Source organism: Quercus suber, unplaced genomic scaffold (assembly GCF_002906115.3).
Source record: "Quercus suber isolate HL8 unplaced genomic scaffold, Cork oak 2.0 scaffold_515, whole genome shotgun sequence".
NCBI lineage: Eukaryota > Viridiplantae > Streptophyta > Magnoliopsida > Fagales > Fagaceae > Quercus > Quercus suber.
In genome coordinates, this window is record NW_027069964.1 from 492,304 (window position 1) to 501,556 (window position 9,253).

Genomic DNA, 9,253 nt, shown 5'->3' on the forward strand with positions numbered 1-9,253 from the left:
GTAAGCAATGGCATCAGCACATGACCTAGGACCAAAGATAGAAATTCTATTAGTGCTTCCTATGAAATGATAATCCTTCCATAGATTTTGAGCAACCTCAATAATTTGATTATTAAAATAATTTCTCCAACATTCAGCAAGAGCATAAGGATTTTTAAAGGACAAGTAAGAATTTCCTTCAAACCATTGTCCTTGGTAAGTATGACCATTGATGAGAATGAGATGCTTTGAAGGTTGGACATTCATCCAATTATCTCTTTCCCACTTTGGCAATGTGCTCCAACATTTGATGGAAACAAAAGGACTCGTAAATCTTTTAATAGCATCCTGAATAATTTATGGAAGCCAGCTGGCTTGATGATGGCTTGTTAACTTTAAGAACCTGATAAAGCCATATTCAAACATTTGGGAAAGCCAGTTAGGATCCCTATCATCATCATCTTCTGAATCATCAGCAACAAATGAACCATCATCATAATTAATTAAAAGACCAGGAAATGAGTGTTTCTTTTCATACAATCTGAGAGTAATCCCAAAGTGTTCTTCCCAGTCCAACTGGATAAACACATTATCACCTTCATCTAGTTCATTAGGATCGGGAATAGTGGTTGTAACAAGTTTCTTGAAACATTTGAACCATATTTTGAAAGACCTAAACATAACCTTGCTTCTCAGAATACAGGATTGTATGTCTGATGGCAAGTTGGAAAAAGCACTTCTTATCATAGATTGGGTCTTAAGGCTCAATTTAGCATAATCAGTGCCCATGATAGTCATTTTATCCTTTGAACAGATATCCTCTTTGCCAAAGAGTTGACTAATGTAAGCTTCAAGACGAATCCTAAGAGCCTCATTTTCTGAAACAAGATTATTTTTTGTAACAAGGTCATTTTCTGAATCAAGGTCATTTTCTGAAATAGGGTTGTTTTTGGAAATAAGGTTGGCATTGTAGCTCATATAAGCCTCATTTTGAGTAGTAAGGTTAACAAGGTAAATTTCGAGAGCTTGGAGGGTTGTTTCAAACTGGGAATGGTGGTTTCTAGTAAAGGCATCATAGAGATTATCAAGAATAAATTTTATGGAATCTGGTAATTCACGATAGATTCCATTATGAAATTGTAAGGGTCTAGATAAGAGTTCTTGTAAAGCAATCATCATATCACCACTGGAATATGTCATCGTTGCTGGGACAAATTCCTGAAGGGATGTTGATCCACTAGGTTTTACCCCAGAAGATGCGCCTCAAGCATTTTAAAAGGTTGTCCCACTGGGAACCTTTTGTTTTGAGAATAGTCTTGTGCAGGAGCTTTTCTCTTGTTTTTCCTCTTTGTTGAGGGAGCCATAATAATCCACTTACTAGTGGTATAAATCTAAATATTATTATTATCCCACTTATTAGTGGTATTTATCCACGTATCATTGCCTGATTCCTGCAAAGAATCATTGAGAATATTAGGGTGATTGGTAATAGTTGTCAATTTGGCACTACTAGCATTACCTTGAAAATTGTCTGTGAAATATTGACACAAACTCATCCGTGGTTCATGAACAGATATATTAATAGGAAAATCATAAGACAGATCTAAAGCATCATTAATATCAATTTCAAGGTTTGAAGCAAATTTGAATTTTACTTTTCTATCCAAAAGGATTAGTAGTAATTTCATCATGCTCAACAAGAAAGGGATACAAAGTATTTATAAATGGCAAACTAAGAATCACTTTATCAGTCATATTTTTGACAAGAACAGAATGAATTTTGAAACATATATTATCATGGCAAATATGAGCATTATTTAGTTCATATTTAATCTTCATTTGAGAACCATTAGTAGAAACCAATCTTTCAGTTGATTTTTCAAAATATTTTGAAGGAATCCATCCTTTCTGGATACAATTCTTATTCGCACTAGAATTAATTATAGCAGTAACAGTGAAATGATAATCATGGGAAACAACAATTTTAACTTTTATGAACCATTTTGGAGGAAGTATGTTATTAACAAGAGCAAGTTAAGAATCATCAATATTACCTTTATCAGAAAAAAGAGCTTGTTGACAGGATTCATCTCCATCTTTGAGCTCATCTTGTTCATTATCAAACTTATTTTGATAAATATTTTGATCAATTTTTAACATTAACAATTCTTGTTTAAGATTATGATTATCACTTTTAATATTTTTAAATTCATGTTTTAATTCAGTTATCTCTTGTTTTACAGTATTAATTTCATGTTGAAGATCATTAACAGTTAAATCTTTAGATTTCTTTTTATTAAATCCTTCCAAATTTTCTTCAAAACTTATTGTTGATTTAGGCTTTTTACTAATTTCATCTTTTAACAAGTTTTTCTTGAACTGATCCAAATATTCTTTTTGTAGTGCAGCGTTTTCAATTTTGACCTATCAATTTAACCAACAAACTTTCATTTTCTTCACCTTTAGTGAGAGTATTAACAGATTTAATAACATTGCAACATGAATCTCTACAACCAATTTTAATATTAGGAGAATTAGAAAAATCATCCACAGAATGATAGTAAGAATCAGTTGAAGAAGAAAAATCATCTTCCAAAGAATCAGACGAATTGTTTGATTCAAGGATTCTGAATAATTCTTCTTGATCATTATCATCAATATTTAACATGTTAAAATTATTTTTTAACTTACCAGGTTTTTGTTTACAATCTTTACTAAAGTGACTAGGTTTTTGAGAGTTGAAACATTTTCTTTTTCCTGATCTTTGGTTAACATAGCATAAAAATCATTAAAATTAGTTCTGTATTTTTTATGACTATAATTTTTGTGACTTTTATCATGTTTTTTACCGTTTTACTGAGAAGTAGCAATTGGGGGCAAACCATATTGTTCACAGAAATTACCCATTTCATATTTAGCTATTCTTTTATTTTTTAATTGGTGTTTTAACGGTTTTTCATCATTGCACATATTAATATCAAGTTTTTTAATAGTGCTTAAAATATTACCACAAGTTAAATTATCATAATCAATGGAATCATTTTTCTAATTAATTCTTGATTTACCTTATGAGCAAAGATAGGAGGCAAACCGTCAATAAAATTTTCTTTCCAATATAGCTTGTAACAATCTTTTCGATGCATTACTCTGGAAAGAAAAACATCTTGATACCATCTGTAATCAGACATAGTAGGACATCTCAGATTATTTAACAAATTAGAAGTTCAAGATGAAACATTAGATGGAGTACCAACAAAATGTTTGATAATAGTATAAATCAAGGTATTAACACCATCAAGAATACCTTGACCAATTCGTTTGTAGGGGCCTTTTTTGTATTATGCTTTAGGCTGGGCTGCCACCTGCGGTAATGGGCCCGGATATTCTGAGTAGGAGAGTTGAGACCGGCCCAACTGTAACTCACTTTGGGCAGGCTTGTGCACAAAACTGGCCTCGTCTGCCAGGAGAGTACTTACGGCAGGTAGAGTTGTTTTTTAATAGGTCACGACAGGCAGATATAATAACAAAAGAAGATCGGATATAGTGTTCTTTCCTTGATGGAAAATAACCAAATAATCTCTATTTTTAAGATAATTACAGTAATAATAATAGCTTTACAAAAGGATTGAAAGATTAAATGACAACATGAATTAATCAAAGAAGTGATATCAAGTTAAGTTTGGGTTTGTAATGGCAAAGACCAAAGAGGAAGAACGCTTCCTCTCAATGAAACTAATCTCCCAGGAAGATATCTTGCCGCGGGGATTAATGACTTTGAGGAAATCGGACCTAAATGATTAGTGCCCAAAAAAATTACTATTGCCTAATCGTCTTCCAGAGAGTGGGATTTTAAGGGGAGAGAAGGGAATCGACTTACTGGTGCATGCCCATTATGCTTCTTTTCTTTGTTTTTCGTTTTCTCTCTAATCTTTTCTTCTTTCCTTTCTTTTTCTATTGTTTTTTCTTTTACTTCATAATACCTCTGTTTTTCGATCCCCTTTATAAGGCATGGCAAGGGTCCTTTTATAGGGCCTGCCGTGACCTGATTTTACCACTTTACCCTCTTAACTGCCTTTGTCTGGTCTAGGAGTACTTGCCGACCACCCAGAGGCTTGTTTGTGTACCACTCACCATCGCTAGACAAAGGCAGGTTTGTGTTGTTTGTTAGTCCACCGTGGCATCTTCTCCTGCCACAGCGTAAATGCTTTCTCTCTCTCTCTTTGGCATGCACCCAACGGTTCCTCCCTCAATGTTGCCTCTTTTGGGCGGTCTGTCATCCCAGCAGGACGTACCTCCCAAAAGAGCTTGGGCAGGAATCGCGAAATAGATCTTTTCCCCTTTCCCCACCACCAAACCACAGCCCCTTTTACCTCTTACCTCTGACCCATGGCCCCACCACGTCCCATATTGGCTAGGTACAGGTTGATGGTGCCTGGGTCTTGCGCGTGCCTTCCTGTTATGTATGTTCAAAATATGTCTTTGCTCATGCGTTTGCCGTGACCTGGAGCTTTGTTTACACAGTCTGTCGCGCATCTCTGTTCTTTTACGTGGGCCATTTGCATAATTCACTGTTCCCTCTAGGGGCTGGACTTTACGTGGTACTGGGCTTGTTATTTCTTTCAGCCCACTTCTTAATTACCTTAGCTTCCTGCCACATTACTTGGCATTTCCTGCCGCGGTGATTTGCTCCTACTGGGCCTCTTTTGAGGCTTGCCGTTCCATTCTTTCCCCCAGTGGCTTAATATGGCCACTGGTGTTCTTACTTATGGGCTTTAGTGTCCCTTTCTTTGTCCTTTGGGCCTGCGGCTCATTTACTTCCTTTGGACTTCCTCGGCCCATTTACTAACTCTGCATTCTCATGGGCCTTTACTAACTTGATTGGGCTTCCCCGGCCCAATTTCTTCATTCTCATCTTTAGGGTTCATGGGCTTCCCATCAACCCCTACTTTCTTTGTTTACATTGCCTTGGGCCTGCCGCGGCCCATTCTCACTTTTCCATACCATATACTGCTCATGGGTGTCATTTCTCTCTTTCTGGGCCCTTTGGGCCCATTTGCTTCCTCAAGACCCATTTGTTCATGTTATGGGCCTGTGATCCATTATTCTTGCCACTTAGGTCTAATGGTTTTATTCTATGCTTGCCACTTCTATCTGCCTGCTTTGCTGAGTTGGGCCTATTTTACAAAAATGACCATTAACAATGTTCATCAAAAATAGGCAAACCTTTATTATTCTTTTTAACAACATGTTTAATAGAATCTCTAGATTCTTCTGTGAGATATGAATCCCACCATCCATGAAGAGTACCAGAAAAACCAATAGCAAGTAAATCAACAATTTTAGGTTGGTCAAAATCATGATTATTTTGGTAAGCAATACCAACCATAGACATATGTCCCATTTTATTAATAATTTCTTGTTCAGAAAAACCATCAATATTCCATTCATAAATTTTTTCAGCAGAAACAGAAAACTGAGTTTAGAAAGGTCTTTCTTCAAACTGCATATCAAGTGGAGTAGGTTTTGAATACCAATTTTTTGTAAGAAACGTGGGTTTGGAATTTCCAACAAATCTTTTAATTTCTGGTAAATCATCTTCAAAAAAAACCTTTTAGAAGAAACAGAAGAAACAGTATCAGAATCTGTATTTTCATCAGAAACAATTTCTCTTTCATTTCTTGAAATAGTTTGAGCAATAGGAGTACTTGTAGAAGTACCTTCAGTTTTAACTTTTAAATTAGCAAGCATTTTTTCAACAATTTCAAGAGTTTTAGATTGAGAAGTTTTAAACTTAAATTTAGAAGTTTTAAACTTAAATTTGTTATCATGGCTGGGTAAATTAATCAAAGGCTTTTTAGTTTTGACAGAAGCAGGTTTTTGAATAAAAGCAAATTTTTCAATAGAAACAATTTTTTCAACAATTTTTTCTTCAATATGGTCAAATTGCTGACCAATAACATGCAAAGATTCGTTAGTAAAATTGTTTTGTACAATAAGACTAACAATAGGAGTTTGATCATTAGCAATTTTGAAAGGAGAAGCTTTAACATCAGTGTTGCCAGTAGTTATCAAAATAGTCTCAAGAGGTGGATGAATAGACCTAACAATGGTTTTGTCACCTGTAATAAAATTTGATTTCTTTATTACATTCAAATGATTTTTTGAAACTTCTTTTTTTGAAACATAATAATTTTCAAGAAAATAAAAAAACAAAATATGGTTTTTCAATTGATGCATCTTTTCCTTCCATTTTCTTTTAACGCGGTTTTTTTCAGACTGAGCAAAATTATTTTGGAAATATTTCCTTTTAGGTATGTTTTTTGAAAGCATAAATTCATTGTATAATGAAACCATATCAATTTCAAAGTTTTCATCTAAAACAGTCAAAACTCTTAATTGGTTAATAGGATTTTCAATAGGGGGAAAATCAGAATCAGATGGACAAATAGATCCAGTATCTTCTTCTTCTTCATTAGCAGTTTTGCCATATGGAGAGGAAGGTTCAGGTTTAGTAGAATAGAAATAGAGCTGATTTGAGATTTATCACTTGAAACACCTTTTAATTTTAAATCAGTGGATTTTTCAAAATTCTTTTGCAAAAATTCATTAAGATCTTGATCTTGTTTTGAAATACTTTCAGATCCAGCAAAGGAATGTCTTCCTTCGTTGATCCTTAAGGGTTGAATGTTTTGAAAACTTATTTTAACAGTACCATCAAGATATTGTGGAATATTTTTGAGACCTAGCTCATCAAAAACAGGTTTAGCAACGGGGGACTCTTTTTCCAACAACCATTCAATGGGAAGCTTGACATTTTGCCATTGAATCATTTTTGGAACTTGAATTTTAGCATCAGGAGTTGAACATTGAATTAACATAGTTTTACTAGAAGGTTCTCTATTATTTATAACACCAGGATTTAACTAAGTACCCAACAATCTGTAATAAATGCTGTTAGGTTCTAAAGATTTAGGATTTTATGTATTTAGAACTCTAATTTGTATTGTTGACAAATCATGATCAAAACAGGTTGTTTAATCTTGTTTAGGCTTGCTCAAAGTTGGGTCTTTCACATAAAGTTGGAATCGAGAGGCTGCAGATGCATTGGTGCATTTTGACCTGGCTTGATCGATTGAAAGAAAGACTTGATCGATCGAATCTCGGGCAGAATGTTTTTCTGCAGAATTTTCCAGGTCAGCCCTAACTCATTAAACGTTTTTGGTTTTCTGTTTTTACCCTAGGTATATAAAGAAAAACCCTAGCCACATTTTCAGAGTTGCTCCAGTTGAGTTGTTGCTCATACTTTGCTGTTTTGTGTAAATCTCTTGTGAGATCTAGAGGAACTTTCCTTTGCACAAAGTTTAGGGTTTTCAAGGTAGAGATTACTTCAATATCTTGATGATCAACTTGGTTGCTACCATTGAAGCTTAAAGATTATCAAGCGTGGGTGCTTGTAACTGATTGGAGAATCCAAGAAAGAAGGAGTCCGTGGATTCAGAGCTTGCATGTGGTCATGTCAGTAAGTTCTATTGGTGGGTAGCATTAAGAAGTCAAGCGGGGAGCTTGTAAGTCATTTTGTATGAACTTCGATTCTTTCGCATAGTGGATTCAGGTTTACCTTGAGAATAGCTAGGTCAAATCCTCCCCAGATTTTTACTGTGTGGTTTCCTGGGTGATTATATCATTGTATCTTTTATATTTCCACTGCTTTATACTTTTGATATGATTGTATATTTGTGATAACTTAGAATTACTTAAATTGACTAAGTTAATCACTTGGTTAATTAACTAGGTTAATCTGGTTGTTTTAAGGGGTCTAAAACAGTTCAAATGCGGTAAATCAAAGCAAAAGGTTTACTATCTTCGTTCATGATATAACTTGATGAAGTAATATTCAAAGTCAAAGCTTTAAAAATATTAGGATCATCCAAAGCAAGGGTTAGATCAGGATAATAGTTGAAATAAATAGGACCATCATACAAAGAAGCAGTAATCATACCAAGAATGCTATCTTTAAAGTGCTTAAATCTAGCATCTCCTAAATACTTAAGAATAGAAGCATTAATACCCTTTCGGGTGAGTGGTTTAATAGCAACTTGAACCATACCAATATGCAAATAATTGAATTTTTTTGCAATGAAATCATTTATATTTCTTTTAGAAAACAAGCAACATTTTTCATGAGCTTTTGAAATAGAAAATATTTGTTCAATAGTTCTCACTTTGTAAATGGGATAGAAAGTGGTTTCAACCAAACTAGTTTTGTAAATAGTTTTAGTATCAACTTTGGGAATGTTCCATTTCCGAAAATCAGGAAGTTCATTATCTTCAACAGTGTGATCTTCTTAGGTTCAACACTCAATTATCATGTTTTTCTCACAAATGTTGCATTTTGTAACACATACCCTAAGCAACCCTATACCACACACATGCCCTACACGCCCTCTATTAGCTCAAACGGGCCTTACAGTCAGGTTATGGGAATTCACTTTACGTCTAGGGTGGCACCAACGACGGTAAGAAGGGGACACAACAATGGAGCACCAAAGGTTCTGTAAGCACAAACAAGATACAAAGACACAACAACACTATCACCGGCCAGAAAAGAATGGCTTCGATACCATAAAGGGGGAAGGGAATGCACAGCTGAAGGGGAAGAGACGGAAGCACAGTATAATATATGTTGAAAGTAAAAGTAATGTAAGCAAATTATATATATAATATATATATACATAATATTACTCGTTTGAAATACAGGCCGGCTCAATGCATGAAGCAATTGAGGCAACCGCCTAAGGCCCCCTAAATTCCTAAGGCCCCCAAATTTAAGCAATACAAATATCTCTTTGTCATTGTGAGATTAATTAGGCCTAAAATATTAACCAATAAAAGTAAAAGAAAAAAATCAAATTTAAGTAATAGAGATATTTCTTTACCATTGAGAGTATGAATTAAGCCCCAAATATTAACCAATAAATTGAAAGTATTATTAATTTTTATAAAAAAAAACCACCAAAAAAAAAAAAAAAAAAACATTGACTGTGCAAAACAGAAATCAAAAGACAAAAAAATCAAAATCAAAATCAATCTCAAACCTCAAACCTCAAATATTTTTAATGAATTGTTGGAGAGTGACTTTTTCATACTTTCTTAGCAGCGCATATGACCCTCCTCTCTGTTGAGCGTTGCCCTCCTTGAGGTTTTTGCACTTCTCTGAAATGTCTTATTCTTGCTTACTTATGTCGTTGTTTGATTCTTGCTACTTTGTTTTATT